The 13,285-nt window shown below is 42.5% G+C and overlaps 1 protein-coding gene and 1 long non-coding RNA gene across 3 annotated transcripts in view; one reads left to right on the top strand and one right to left on the bottom strand.

The window, feature by feature from the left end:
• LOC139265619 (uncharacterized) overlaps positions 1-13,285 on the top strand; it is a 130,108-nt gene that overhangs the window by 13,301 nt on the left and 103,522 nt on the right. The window contains exon 2 of the long non-coding RNA XR_011593594.1: positions 1,671-1,881. This is a non-coding gene — a long non-coding RNA (uncharacterized lncRNA). The remainder of the gene's footprint in view (positions 1-1,670; positions 1,882-13,285) is intronic.
• Positions 1-13,285, bottom strand: part of acsl4a (acyl-CoA synthetase long chain family member 4a) — a 91,923-nt gene that overhangs the window by 68,969 nt on the left and 9,669 nt on the right. The window contains exon 1 of one of the 2 annotated variants that reach the window (XM_070882768.1): positions 8,571-8,592. The exons of the other annotated variant lie outside the window; for it this stretch is intronic. The gene's annotated coding sequence lies outside the window, so the exon portion shown is untranslated. Of the gene's footprint in view, positions 1-8,570; positions 8,593-13,285 lie in introns of those variants that run through there. 2 annotated transcript variants of the gene reach the window in all.

The following is a 13,285-nucleotide window of genomic DNA, read 5'->3' as shown; positions in this document are numbered from 1 at the left end:
TGGGAAGGCATCGCGAAAGCCGATTTTTGGCGCGCAATGTGCATGTGCCGAAAACTGGCTTTTCCGATCTGTCAAGTTTCTGGCTCGACAGATCCAATGCATCTCGGCAGCCAGGACATTCCCACAGCAAAGATTGCGCTATTTGCCCTTCTCTTGACCTGCGAATGTCCTCAAAACTCTTGCGCATAGCTTACTTTTACATAGACACTTCCCAAGCCACCACCATTTAAATACTTTGTCCTTATGTTTTTCCTACCAAAGTGTCTAACTTCACATTTATCCATGTTATACTGCATCTGCCATGTGTTTGCCCACTCACTCAACCTATGTAAATCGCCTTGCAGCATCTTTGCATCCTCCTCACAACTCACAATCCCACCTAGTTTTGTGTCATCAGCAAACTTGGAAATGTTACATTTGGTTCCCTCATCCAAATCCATATAATATAATATATATATATATATATTTATATTTATATTGTGAATAGCTGTGGCCCAAGCACTGATCCCTGTGGTACCCCACTAGTCACTACCCGCCACCCCAAAAAAGACTGGTTTATTCCTACTCCCTGCTTCCTGTCAGTTAACCAATTTTCAATCCATGCCAATACATTACCCCCAATCCCATGTGCTTTAATTTTGAACACTAACCTCTTATGTGGGACTTTATCAAAGGCATTCTGAAAATCCAAATACACTACATCCACTGGTTCTCCCTTATCTATTCTATCAGTTGCATCCTCAAAAAACTCCAGTAGGTTTGTCAAACATGATTTTCCTTTCATAAATCCATGTTGGCTTTGTTTAATCCTTTGATATTATTTAAGTGTGCCATTATCACATCCTTTATAAGAGACTAACTTTTTCTCTACTACTGATGTTAGGCTAACCGGTCTGTAATTCCCCGTTTTCTTTCTCTCTCCCTCCTTTTTTTAAAAAAAATAGTGGGGTTACATTTGGCATCCTCCAATCTGCTAGAACTGTTCCATAATCGATAGAATTTTTGATGACGACAACCAATGCATCTACTATTTCCATGGCTACCTCTTTTAGTACTCTGGGATGAAGATCATCAGGCCCTGGGGATTTATCGGCCTTCAGTCCCATTAGTTTCTCCAACACTATTTTCTTACTAATAAATTATTTCCTTTAATTCCTCTTGCTCATTAGACCCTTGGTTCCCGAGCATTTCTAGGACGTTATTTGTGTCCTCTTCCATGAAGACAGAACCGAAGTATTTATATAATTGTTCTGCCATTTCCTTGCTCTCCATTACAAATTCTCCCGTTTGTCTGTAAAGGACCTACATTTGTCTTCACTAATCATTTTCTTTTTACGTACTTGTAGAAACTTTTGCCGTCGGTTTTTATGTTCCTTGTAAGTTTACTCATACTCTACTTTTCCCCTCTTAATCAATCTCTTGGTCCTTTTTTGCTGAATTCTAAACGGCTCCCAATTCTCAGGCTTGCTGCTTTTTCTGGCAACTTTGTATAACTCCTCTTTGGATCTAATACTATCCTTAATTTCTTTTGGGTGTCCAGGCCCACATGACTCCTACGGACGTCCCAACGTGAATGCATTCCGTTGCGCAAGAAGAGGAGGCCTCGAGTCAGAAATCTCTGGTGAGCATTTGACTAAAAGGTAAATGCGCATCTTTTCTTCTATTTTTAGTCGAACGCCTGCAGAAAGAAGAAACCGTGATTTCAGACCCATGAACTCCCATTGAGCATCTCAGTTTGCCAGAGCTCCCTGCTCCTTTTCTAGCAGGCGGTGTCTGATGTGGATGTGGAGCACTCTGGGCATTACAGTTCAACAGGAGCAGAGTGGGAAACCTGCTGTCAGAATGCTTCTCAGGCAGAAGTCACCAGCACCCAATGCAAAGGTAGCATTTTGTCATGTTAAATGACCAATGTTATTATTTTTCTTTCCCCAATTGCAATAATTTTGAACTCTTTAAAAAAAAAATAGATAAGGAGATAATCACAGCGCAGTCTAACCGATGAGTTGCAGACTCTCATTAATCTATTTTAGAACTGCAAACCTCCCTAAAAGTCGGCTTATGAATTGGGTAATTGTCCTGCAGCAATGGCATTTATCATTTTCAAGCACAAGTAGCAACTTATTAACGTCATTAATAAGTTTCTTGCTTTTTGGTGGGGGGGGGGGGGGGAGAAAGAATATTCAAAAAACATCTGAAAACCAGCACTCCCGATTTTCTTCCTGTGACTTATGTAGTAATGAAATTTGAACCCTTTGCCCACAGAATAGTTTTAGTATCACTCAGTCTGTATGACGCAATTGGGTGATTATGCACACGTCGTACTGTTTAACGTTGGGGGTGGTGTAAAGAGGAAGAGAAAGGACACCACAGGGGCGAAAAAGCATACGGCACTTACTATAGAACCACGAACTGACAGACAGCTGGCCTGCAGAGGTCACAGCATCCAGCTGAAGGCTATGTGGCATTAAAGTTTATTTCTGCAGGGCATAAGAACATAAGAATTAGGAACAGGAGCAGGCCATCTAGCCCCTCGAGCCTGCTCTGCCATTCAACAAGATCATGGCTGATCTGGCCGTGGACTCAGCTCCACTTACCCGCCCTCTCCCCATAACCCTTAATTCCTTTATTGGTTAAAAATCTATCTGTGATTTGAATACATTCAATAAGCTAGCCTCAACTGCTTCCTTGTGCAGAGAATTCCACAGATTCACAACCCTCTGGGAGAAGAAATTCCTTCTCAACTCGGTTTTAAATTGGCTCCCCCATATTTTGAGGCTGTGCCCTCTAGTTCTAGTCTCCCTGACCAGTGGAAACAACCTCTCTGCCTCTATCTTGTCTATCCCTTTCATTATTTTAAAATGTTTCTATAAGATCACCCCTCATCCTTCTGAACTCCAACGAGTAATGACCCAGTCCACTCAATCTATCATCATAAGGTAACCCCCTCATCTCCGGTATCAGCCCAATGAATCGTCTCTGTAACCCCTCCAAAGCTAGTATATCCTTCCTTAAGTTAGGTGACCAAAACTGCACACAGTACTCCAGGTGCGGCCTCACCAATACCCTGTACAATTGCAGCAGGACCTCCCTGCTTTTGTACTCCATCCCTCTTGCAATGAAGGCCAACATTCCATTTGCCTTCCTGATTACCTGCTGCACCTAGAGTTTCATGCACAAGGACCCCCAGGTCCCTCTGCACCACAGCATGTTGTAATTTCTCCCCATTCAAATAATATTCCCTTTTACTGTTTCCTCCCCCCCCCCCCCCCCCCAAGGTGGATGACCTCACATTTTCCGACATTGTATTCCATCTGCCAAATTTTAGCCCATTCGCTTAACCTATCTAAATCTCTGTGTCCTCCACACAACCCGCTTTCCCACTAATCTTTGTGTCATCTGCAAATGTTGTTACACTACACTCTGTCCCCTCTTCCAGGTCATCTATGTATATTGTAAACAGTTGTGGTCCCAGCACCGATCCCTGTGGCACACCACTAACCACTGATTTCCAACCCGAAAAGGATCCATTTATCCCGACTCTCTGCTTTCTGTTAGCCAGCCAATTCTCGATCCATGCTAATACATTTCCTCTGACTCCGCATACCTTTATCTTCTGCAGTAACCTTTTGTGTGGCACCTTATCGAATGCCTTTTGGAAATCTAAATACACCACATCGATCGGTACACCTCTATCCACCATGCTCGTTATATCCTCAAAGAATTCCAGTAAATTAGTTAAACATGATTTCCCCTTCATGAATCCACGCTGCGTGTGCTTGATTGTACTATTCCTATCTAGATGTCCCGCTATTTCTTCCTTAATGATAGCTTCAAGCATTTTCCCCACTACAGATGTTAAACTAACCGGCCTATAGTTACCTGCCTTTGGTCTGCTCCCTTTTTTAAAGGAGCGTTACATTAGCTGCTTTCCAATCCGATGGTAGCTCCCCAGAGTCCAGAGAATTTTGGTAGATTTTAACGAATGCATCTGCTATAACTTCCGCCATCACTTAATACCCTGGGATGCATTTCATCAGGACCAGGGGACTTGTCTACCTCGAGTCCCATTAGCCTGTCCAGCACTGCCCCCCCTAGTGATAGTGATTGTCTCAAGGTCCTCCCTTCCCACACTCCCGTGACCAGCAATTTTTGGCATGATTTTTGTGTTTTCCACTGTGCACTGTGAAGACCGAAGCAAAATAATTGTTTAAAGTCCCAGCCATTTCCACATTTCCCATTATTAAATCCCCCTTTTCATCTTCTAAGGGACCAACATTTACTTTAGTCACTCTTTTCCATTTTATATATATCGGTAAAAGCTTTTACTATCTGTTTTTATGTTTTGCGCAAGTTTACTTTCGTAATCTATCTTTCCTTTCTTTATTGCTTTCTTAGTCATTCTTCGCTGTCGTTTAAAATTTTTCCCAATCACCTTGGCCACCTTATACACATTGGTTTTTAATTTAATACACTCCTTTATTTCCTTGGTTATCCACGGCTGGTTATCCCTTCTCTTACCACCCTTCTTTTTCACTGGAATATATTTTTGTTGAGCACTATGAAAGAGCTCCTTAAAAGTCCGCCACTGTTCCTCAATTGTGCCACAGTTTAGTCTGTGCTCCTAGTCTACTTTAGCCAACTCTGCCCTCATCCCACTGTAGTCCCCTTTGTTTAAGCATAGTACGCTCGTTTGAGACACTACTTCCTCACCCTCAATCTGTATTACAAATTCAACCATACTGTGATCACTCATTCAAAGAGGATCTTTTACTAGGAGATTGTTTATTATTCCTGTCTCATTACACAGGACCAGATCTAAGATAGCTTGCTCCCTTGTAGGTTCTGTAACATACTGTTCTAAGAAACAATCCCGTATGCATTCTCTGAATTCCTCCTCAAGGCTACCCCGTGCGATTTGATTTGACCAATCGATATGTAGGTTAAAATCCCCCATGATTACTGCCGTTCCTTTTTCACATGCCTCCATTATTCCCTTGATTATTGCCCGCCCCACCGTGAAGTTATTATTTGGGGGACAATAAACTACGCCCACCAGTGACTTTTTCCCCTTACTATCTCTAATCTCCACCCACAATGATTCAACATTTTGTTCATTAGAGCCAATATCGTCTCTCACAACTGCCCTGATATCATCCTTTATTAACAGAACTACCCCACCTCCTTTCCCTTCTTATCTATCTTTCCGAATTGTCAGATATCCCTGTACGTTTAATTCCCAGTCTTGGCCACCCTGCAACCACGTTTCTGTAATGGCCACCAAGGTGCTGAAGGGAAGAGGAAACCAATAAAGCCCTAAAAAACGAAATCTTATCAGGGGTTATGAACAAGATTCAGAAAAGCTTCCACGGTGACAATTCAAAGGCTCAAGCTTAGACTAACAACCCTACTCGGGCACCCTCCAGTGTACAACAGATTACACAGCTAAATTTTGATCAATGTTTTTGCTCAAGGGGTTTTGTATTTATTTCATTCTAGGTCTTTAAATATGCTTCAATGCATTCAGCAAATGCTGCAGCCCTGGTGCATTACCCTTTCCTTTATAAGACAATTGGAGTGACATTTCTGCTGCTACAGCAGGGGTCAACATTTCAACGGTAATTTGAGTATTTGCATTCATATTTTAAATATAAACATGCAGACGCACAGAGTTCCTGGCAGAAACGTATAGCATGCAGCACAAGAGATATTCTGCCATGGAATATGGTGGGAGGCGAGGGGAGAGGAGAGAGATTTCAATGTCTAACATAGTTTGTTCATCTAGAAACAAAGATGAGCTGAATGGCTCTCCTCATCCGTAATTATCTTGTGATATCGTCGAAGAACATCCTTCGTGACTTATTAAAAGATTGGGCTACTGCAGGAGTTGTTCAATGGTCGGCTAACAGCAGTGAATAGAGTTTTATTTTTCTCCATTAATCTGCCTAATGCTGGTCGACAGCAGGTTCCTCGTTTCGGAGGGCCTGTTCAGTATCTGATTTCCCTGCTTTGAGTGAAGGTTACTTCCTCCCCGCCCCTCAGCGCTGCCTGCTCAGCCAATCAGCAGGCAGCTTCCGCTCACCCCACTCTGTACGACACACATCATCCCACCCAGCGCTTGCGGGTGCTGATCGCGCACACCACCCTTCCCATTTGCGAATCAGATCAAGCAGCCAGCAAATGATCAGATTCAATCTGCTTCAGCAGCAACAACATGCTTCTTAAATATTTTAAGTGATCAAATAATGCTGTTGGAAAATAACTTTTGCTGCAGTGTATTTAAACCCTGCCCTCTCTGCGTCCTCCTCGGCAAAGGCAATTCTTGTGCTACAAATCTATAAGGCACTAGATTAAAAAAAAATTAAAACCTGTATTTAAAAATCCCACAAATTGCAGATGTAAAACATAATGAAATTCTTTTAAGTTTTAATTTTTTTTATCTCCCTGCGGTCTAAACATAGTTCAAGAAACTGTGGCTTGGAACTGTGGTTGTTGGCGCTTTGCCGCCTTTGAAAAACTCCCCCAAAAACAGAGTTCACGGTTTTGCAAAATGCAAGTTCTGTTCCAAGAATAGCTGACTTAATGTAAGCCCTTTTGAAAGCGTTTTCAACCTTGAAATTACACATAGCTTTTCTATCTCTTGACAAGTTAAAAAGACCTGCAAAAACTATTGTGGAAAATTAAAGATGCACAGAACCAGTTGGCTCGAATACAGACAGCTCACACTATTCCGACAGGTTTGCTCTCAAACTGCAATATATGAGAATTATTCTAATTGTATCCTATGCTGCAGCAGTGTTCCTCTGTCGGGTTTGCCTGTTTAACACAATCTGCTTTGTCAATCAACATCAGCCTGGTGCTTCTCACTGACCACCGTTACAATCTCAAAACCTATGCTAACATTTCATTAACACCGATGGCAGAGAGCAGTGTACCTTTTTCAGAGTAAAGATGACATTCACAAACCACTTCGAGACATCACCACCCCATCTTCATTAACAAACACACTCCCTTCAAAATTATTCCAACTAAACTTTTATCTGGACATTAGCACCTCAACACACTACATTTGAGTTGGTCAAGAAAGTCTACAAAGCAGAATATGCGAACTGTATAAAGCCAATATCCTATACTATATACACATCATTTTACAAAGGGGAGGGGAGGATAATGTCACCACGCAAAAGAGACATTGTAAAAAAAGACTCGAGTTATCAACTTCTAAATATACCACATGTAAACCCCTGTGCCATCTGCACATCACACCATTTATGACACGAATACATGCAAGTATGAATTATGGTAGTTTCACGAGCCGATATAAAAACTGCATCTATAACTTACACAGGTAGGACCAAATTAGCATATTTTATAGTAACTAGGAAAATTAAAAGTGCAGCCTCGTCATAATATTCGTCGCACACCTGGTCCTGCGAGGACCCCCCCTCCCTCGGATAGCAACAATTTCATCCAAATTTAAATGAACGCTCAACAAATCATTCTGCCACATCACATTCCACCGGCCACTCAAACTCTCAGGCAAATACTGCATACATTTCTCAATATAGTGTACACCCGTTACTTACTTCACCACATGTGTCTCATAGCGGATACAAGACAAAAACTAGCAGCACTCTGTTTGAATCATCAATGCAGTGAATGACCGATGATAACCCCTGCCCTGCTACTGCCTAGAGATTGGCAGTATGAATATCAGGCAGATGCCTCCTTCAGGCAATCAACTGATAGGCAAGGATTAAAAAAGGAAGCAGCACACTTGGGCATCACCCTTCATATATCACGGAAATAATTTCCATGCATTGTCAAGGTCTAGATTAATTGTATTATGCGTGCGACTAGGGCTGTCTGGCAGTGAGCTGCATGGTAGCAATTCTATCGGATGGCTTAACAGCTGAATTACGGAGACAGCAAACTTCAAGCCAAATGCAGAAATATCAACACCCCCTTCTTTCCTTCCCCTCTTTACTACTGTTAACTATTTAATATTCCAGACACGCCCCCACACCTTCAGCAGAAATGTCTAAAGGGATGTAGGAACAATTGGAAATTGTGCAGCATTGCCAGGAAGTAAGCTATTCATTATATGCATCGACAAAAAATTATTTCAGAAAATATTTGAGGGAAAGAACAAAGAAATAGAATTGAAGAAGAGTCTTCCAAAATGGAGCATGCACTATTACACAAACAATGGGCCAGATGGCCACCTCCTGCACTGACATTTCGGATTGCGCTTTGTAAGTCAACTGGTACAACTTTAGCAATATTAATATCCAGCTACAATACTAGAAATGCTTTACTATCTTATACCTCAGAAAATCAATCTATGGAGGCAGCTCTTCCCCACTCCCATCAGTTTTCTCCCATTACCCCCCTCTTCCGCTGTGGGCAGCAACTCAGGAGGTACCATTCCAGAGGGGGCAGCATCCCTCCATTACCTCACCCAAGTGACCATGTTTCTGGCGAAATGCAGAGTACCATTAGGCTATTCGATTGTGGAAAGCATCACAGCTAATCCTGTCTGCACCGAGACAGTTGGAAGCACAATTTCTCACCTCCCGCTTCAGTCTCGGGCCATTGAGTCCAACTGTTGGCACCTCCACTACCTACCTGGCTCCCTCAGCACAGACTGAAGGACAATAATTGTACCACACCTTGCAGTAAGTCTTTGCCCAACAACCAAGTACTCATTTTACATACACAAAAGGCAATGTAATGTGATAACTGCAAGTAAACAAGCAGCACGATGAGTAATCAAGTGCTAGGTCCAGAATGAGGACATATGCCGGGAGCGGTATTGAATGCCTGCACGGTTTTTAAAAAATTACAAGCAGTTCAAATTAAACAGCAGCCAGTTACTTGGCCTCAAAGTGAGCTGAACGAGTTGACTGCAACTTCTGTCAATTCAATCAGCTGAAGCCATTACCAAATGTACACGATGGGGTTAATGGGAGAGATGGAAGGAGATAGAATCGGGATTTGTTTTTGCTATTTACGAAGTTGCTAGATTGAACAAACATACTGAACAAGGCTTCTGTTTATCTGGTAAATTAGTAAGATTACCAACATTGTGAAATTTTACACTCCCTTAACTTGGTCAAATGACCATGGATTTCAAATTGCTACCTAACCCACTGTTGGTGAACGATGAACCGCTCCAAGCGCCAGACAGATCATCAACAGTTTAGCCAACTATTCGATTGGACAGAAATTAATATGATTCAAGCAATAACTTCAACAGACTTAATTTTCCTCCTGAAAAGGAATGTGTTAAGTCCAGGAAATGTATGCACTATCATACAGTTTCCATCTACCAAATAATGTTCCAAATAAGGGATAAATCTGCAGATCTGTATGCATTTCCATTGGGGGGGGGGGGGGGGGTGAAGAAGAGGTTCAAAACAAGAAATATAACTTCAGTTTTTCCTTCTTCACCCCACCAGATCCACAAGAACAAGGATGTTTTTTTCTACCAAATCCCAAAGTGTAAAATGGTTGCAAGTTGCACGTGTCAAATTACATCACAGGCTAATCAAATAATTGGGACACTCGATATCCACAAGTTTAGCACAATAAAGCAAATGTTCTTTTCACACATATCTTTTGCCACAAATGAAAAAGCACCAAGGAGCCATGGCGGGGTGGGGACGGAAATACCAGGTCATGATTTCGAAGCACCAAGCGATGCTAATCCTATAGGGTTTCGGTTTATTCAGCAGGTTAACAACTTGTATCTACAGATCACCTTTACTGGACAGCGGCATGCAAAAAGGATGCACAACACCAGCTGAAAATGAGGGGATTAGTCAGACACTGATGAAGTCTGCAGCCCAGAGAAACATGTGAGGCAGTGTAAAACCCAGAAAGGACATTATGGCCCTGTTGTCACGGTAACAGCATCTAACACACTCACAGCATTCAAATCATACTGGAAGCCACCCTTTCACTGAACCTTCCTTCCATTATAAAAGTCAAATGGTACAGAAAGAGACATTTTTCTGAATTAATTGGGTCAGCCTTGCCACAGCAAGACTTTTCTAACTAGATCAAGCTGCTTAAAACCACTTGCTAATTATTACAAACAGTAACTTTTCACATGAGATTTCTTCTAAGTCTGCTTCATGGCTCGTACAAGATGTGGGCAAGAGAGAGCAGACTTCAAGAAAACGCAACTTTTTTTGCGGGGTTTCCCTCTACTTAACATGCGCCCATTTTATGTCAAATAAATTTGTTCACGTTTCCCTATCCACTTCCTTTCCAATTTTCATTCCTCTCCACAATGCTGGGCATGGTTCCAAAGAAGTCACCACCAGCTCACTGGTACCTCTCCCTCATGGAGACTGAGATATTTACTATTAGGTTCAAAGTTCAGTTCTTCAGGAACAGATAAGTTGCCAGGTCTGGACATGACGTTAGCTCCCAGCATTCTAGCCTCCACCAGGCAATTTCTAAACAAAGAAAGGGTTGTTAACATTTTTTTTTGAGAGGAGAAAGATAGAATTGACTTAATATATATATAATGCAAGCTGCTGCATAAACTTATTAGACAGATTTATCCTGAAGGGGATTTTTCTCTGGGAGGAGGGAAAAGAAGCAAAACCCCACCCCCGCAGCAAGCATTCTTTCCCCACTCTTGCCTACGTGTCCATGGTTCACCGCCCCAGTCATGGGGACAGGGAATTTTCTCCTGCTGCTCTGAAACTGGATGTCAAAGAGATAGAGGAACAGTCTGGAGCATCAGCCTCACTGAAATTGTCCTTCACCAGGTGGGAGAGTGCGAGACCATGATTTCCCAAATCCACATAGGGTCACTCCTCCATGTTTTTCTTGGAGTATTCATTTAAAAACTATAGCAAGGCACAAGTCAGGAGTGTGATGGAATACACTCCACTTGCCTGGATGAGTGCAGCTCCAACACTCAAGAAGCTTGACACCACCCAGGACAAAGCAGCCCATTTGATAGGCACCCCATCCACCACCGTAAACATTCACTCCCTCCACCAACAGCGCACCGTGGCTGCAGTGTGTACCATCTACAAGATGCACTGCAGCAACTTGCCACGGTTTCTTCGGCAGCACCTCCCAAACCTGCAACCTCTACCACCTAGAAGGACAAGGGCAGCAGGAGCATGGGAGCACCATCACCTCCATACATTATCCTGACTTCATATATCCTCCATATATCGCCATTCCTTCATCATCGCTGGGTCAAAATTCTGAAACTACCTCCTAAACAGCATTGTGGGAATACCCTCAACACAGACTGCAGCAGTTCAAGGCGGCGACTCACCACTATCTTCTCAAGGGCAATTAGGGATGGGCAATAAATGCTGGCCTTGCCAGCGATGCCCATATCCCAGGAATGAATTAAAAAGTAATCTCCACTGATTAATAAAATGAGTAACCTAACTGAACATCCGAGACTTCTGCACGTAATTTGATTATAATCGCTCGACTACTGGTGGCCATGCCTTCTATTGCCTTGGCCTCAAGCTCTGGAATTCCCTCCCCAACCCTCTCCGCCTTTCTATCCTCCTTCAAGACACTCCTTAAAACCTACCTCTTTGACCAAGCTTTTGGTCATTTGCCCTAATTTCTCATTTTGCGGCTCAGTGTCAAATTTTTATCTCATAACACTCCAGTGAAGCGTCCTGGGACATTTTACTATGTTAAAGGCTCTATATAAATACAAGTTGTTGTTGAACAGAAAATGCTCAAAGCAAAACAAGAGAGAGGCATCATGCACACATCACATCCGAGCTTGCTGCAGGAAGTATACATGAGCAACTGGAAAATTTTCAGTGTTCCTCCAAGGTCAATTAATCTCTCTGTCAGTTGCTCGCAGTTAAAAATAGAGTCTTAACTGAGTCCTACATAATTATAATCAAAGCCTTCTCCAAAGTTGTCTGAACCGTGGCTCAGTGGGTATCACTCTCGCCTCGGAGTCAGAAGGTTGTGAGTTCAAGTCCCACTCCAGGGACTCGAGCACAAAAATCTAGGCTGATGCTCCAGTGCAGTATTGAGGGAGTGCTACACTATTGGGAGGTGCAGTCTTTTGGATCATCTGCCCTCTCAGGTAGACATCAAAGATCCCACGGCACTATAAATCTATGAAAAGCAGGAGTGTCCTGGCCAATATTTATCCCTCAACGATCAATAACCAGATTATCTGGTCATTATCACATTGTTGTTTGTGGGAGCTTGCTGTACTCAAATTGGCTGCTGCATTTCCTACATTACAACAGTCCCACCCCACATCTTCCCCTCCACCCCTCTTCCAAAAAAAAAATTCAGTTGCTGTAAAGTGCTTTGAGACATCCTGAGGTGACGAAAGGTGCTACAGAAATGCAAGTCTTCCTTATTCTTTCTAAACTTATGATTGTTTGCATTATTAATAAAAACAAAAAGAACAAAATGGTCACCAAGACCACCCAGCTGCCAAAATGCTGGTACCTGTAGCAGGCAAGGATGAGCTAAGCCAACATCACAGCCTGTCCTTGCTAGTCATCAATGTAATTTTCAGCTTGCCACGCTGTACAGATTGTCGCACAACAATATATATTTGTTTAGCTCAGAATGGCTGAATGTATTTTGCAATAACTTACCATAGAGATTAAAAACAAAACAGGATTTTCAAGTAGCTCCGATCTGAAGTACAAATAGTTGGGCAGATACGCTGCATCTATGGGAACCAAGCAGGCTGGCAGCCCAGAAATAGGATAGCAATTCCCTTTGGGGCAACATATTTAAAATGTTATTTGAAACTATAATGCCAGACTGTCAAAAGCTATTATATGGGCAGATGCTTAGAGGCCTTTTCTCCTGGCGGGGGGAGGGGGGAAGGGAGATCACAGTTTCAGGATAAGGGGTCAGCCATTTAGGACTGAGATGCAGAAAAATGTTTTCACTCAGAGGATTGTGAATCTTTGGAATTCTCTAACCCAGAGGACTGTGGATGCTTAGACGATGATTATATTTAGGACAGATCGATAAATCTTTAGACACCGAAGGGAATCAAGGGATAGGGTGTGAAATAGGAGTTGCGGTGGAACATCAGCCATGATCTCATTGAATGGCAGAGCAGGCTTGAATGGTCTACTCCAATTTCTTATGTTCTTACAAAGAGGAATCGGGCAGTCAGGAGTCATTCTCCCATTGTTAGTCAGTCAAAGTGTGATCCTTTGACAGGTTGTCTGCTTGACCATTCAAAAAGTAGCTCCGTGGGATAAATATCCCTGTTCTGGTCACGAGTCATTCGTTCTGGCAGAAA

Source organism: Pristiophorus japonicus, chromosome 6 (assembly GCF_044704955.1).
Source record: "Pristiophorus japonicus isolate sPriJap1 chromosome 6, sPriJap1.hap1, whole genome shotgun sequence".
NCBI lineage: Eukaryota > Metazoa > Chordata > Chondrichthyes > Pristiophoridae > Pristiophorus > Pristiophorus japonicus.
Note: the sequence above shows the minus strand (reverse complement) of the source record. Positions and strands in the feature narration are given on the sequence as shown.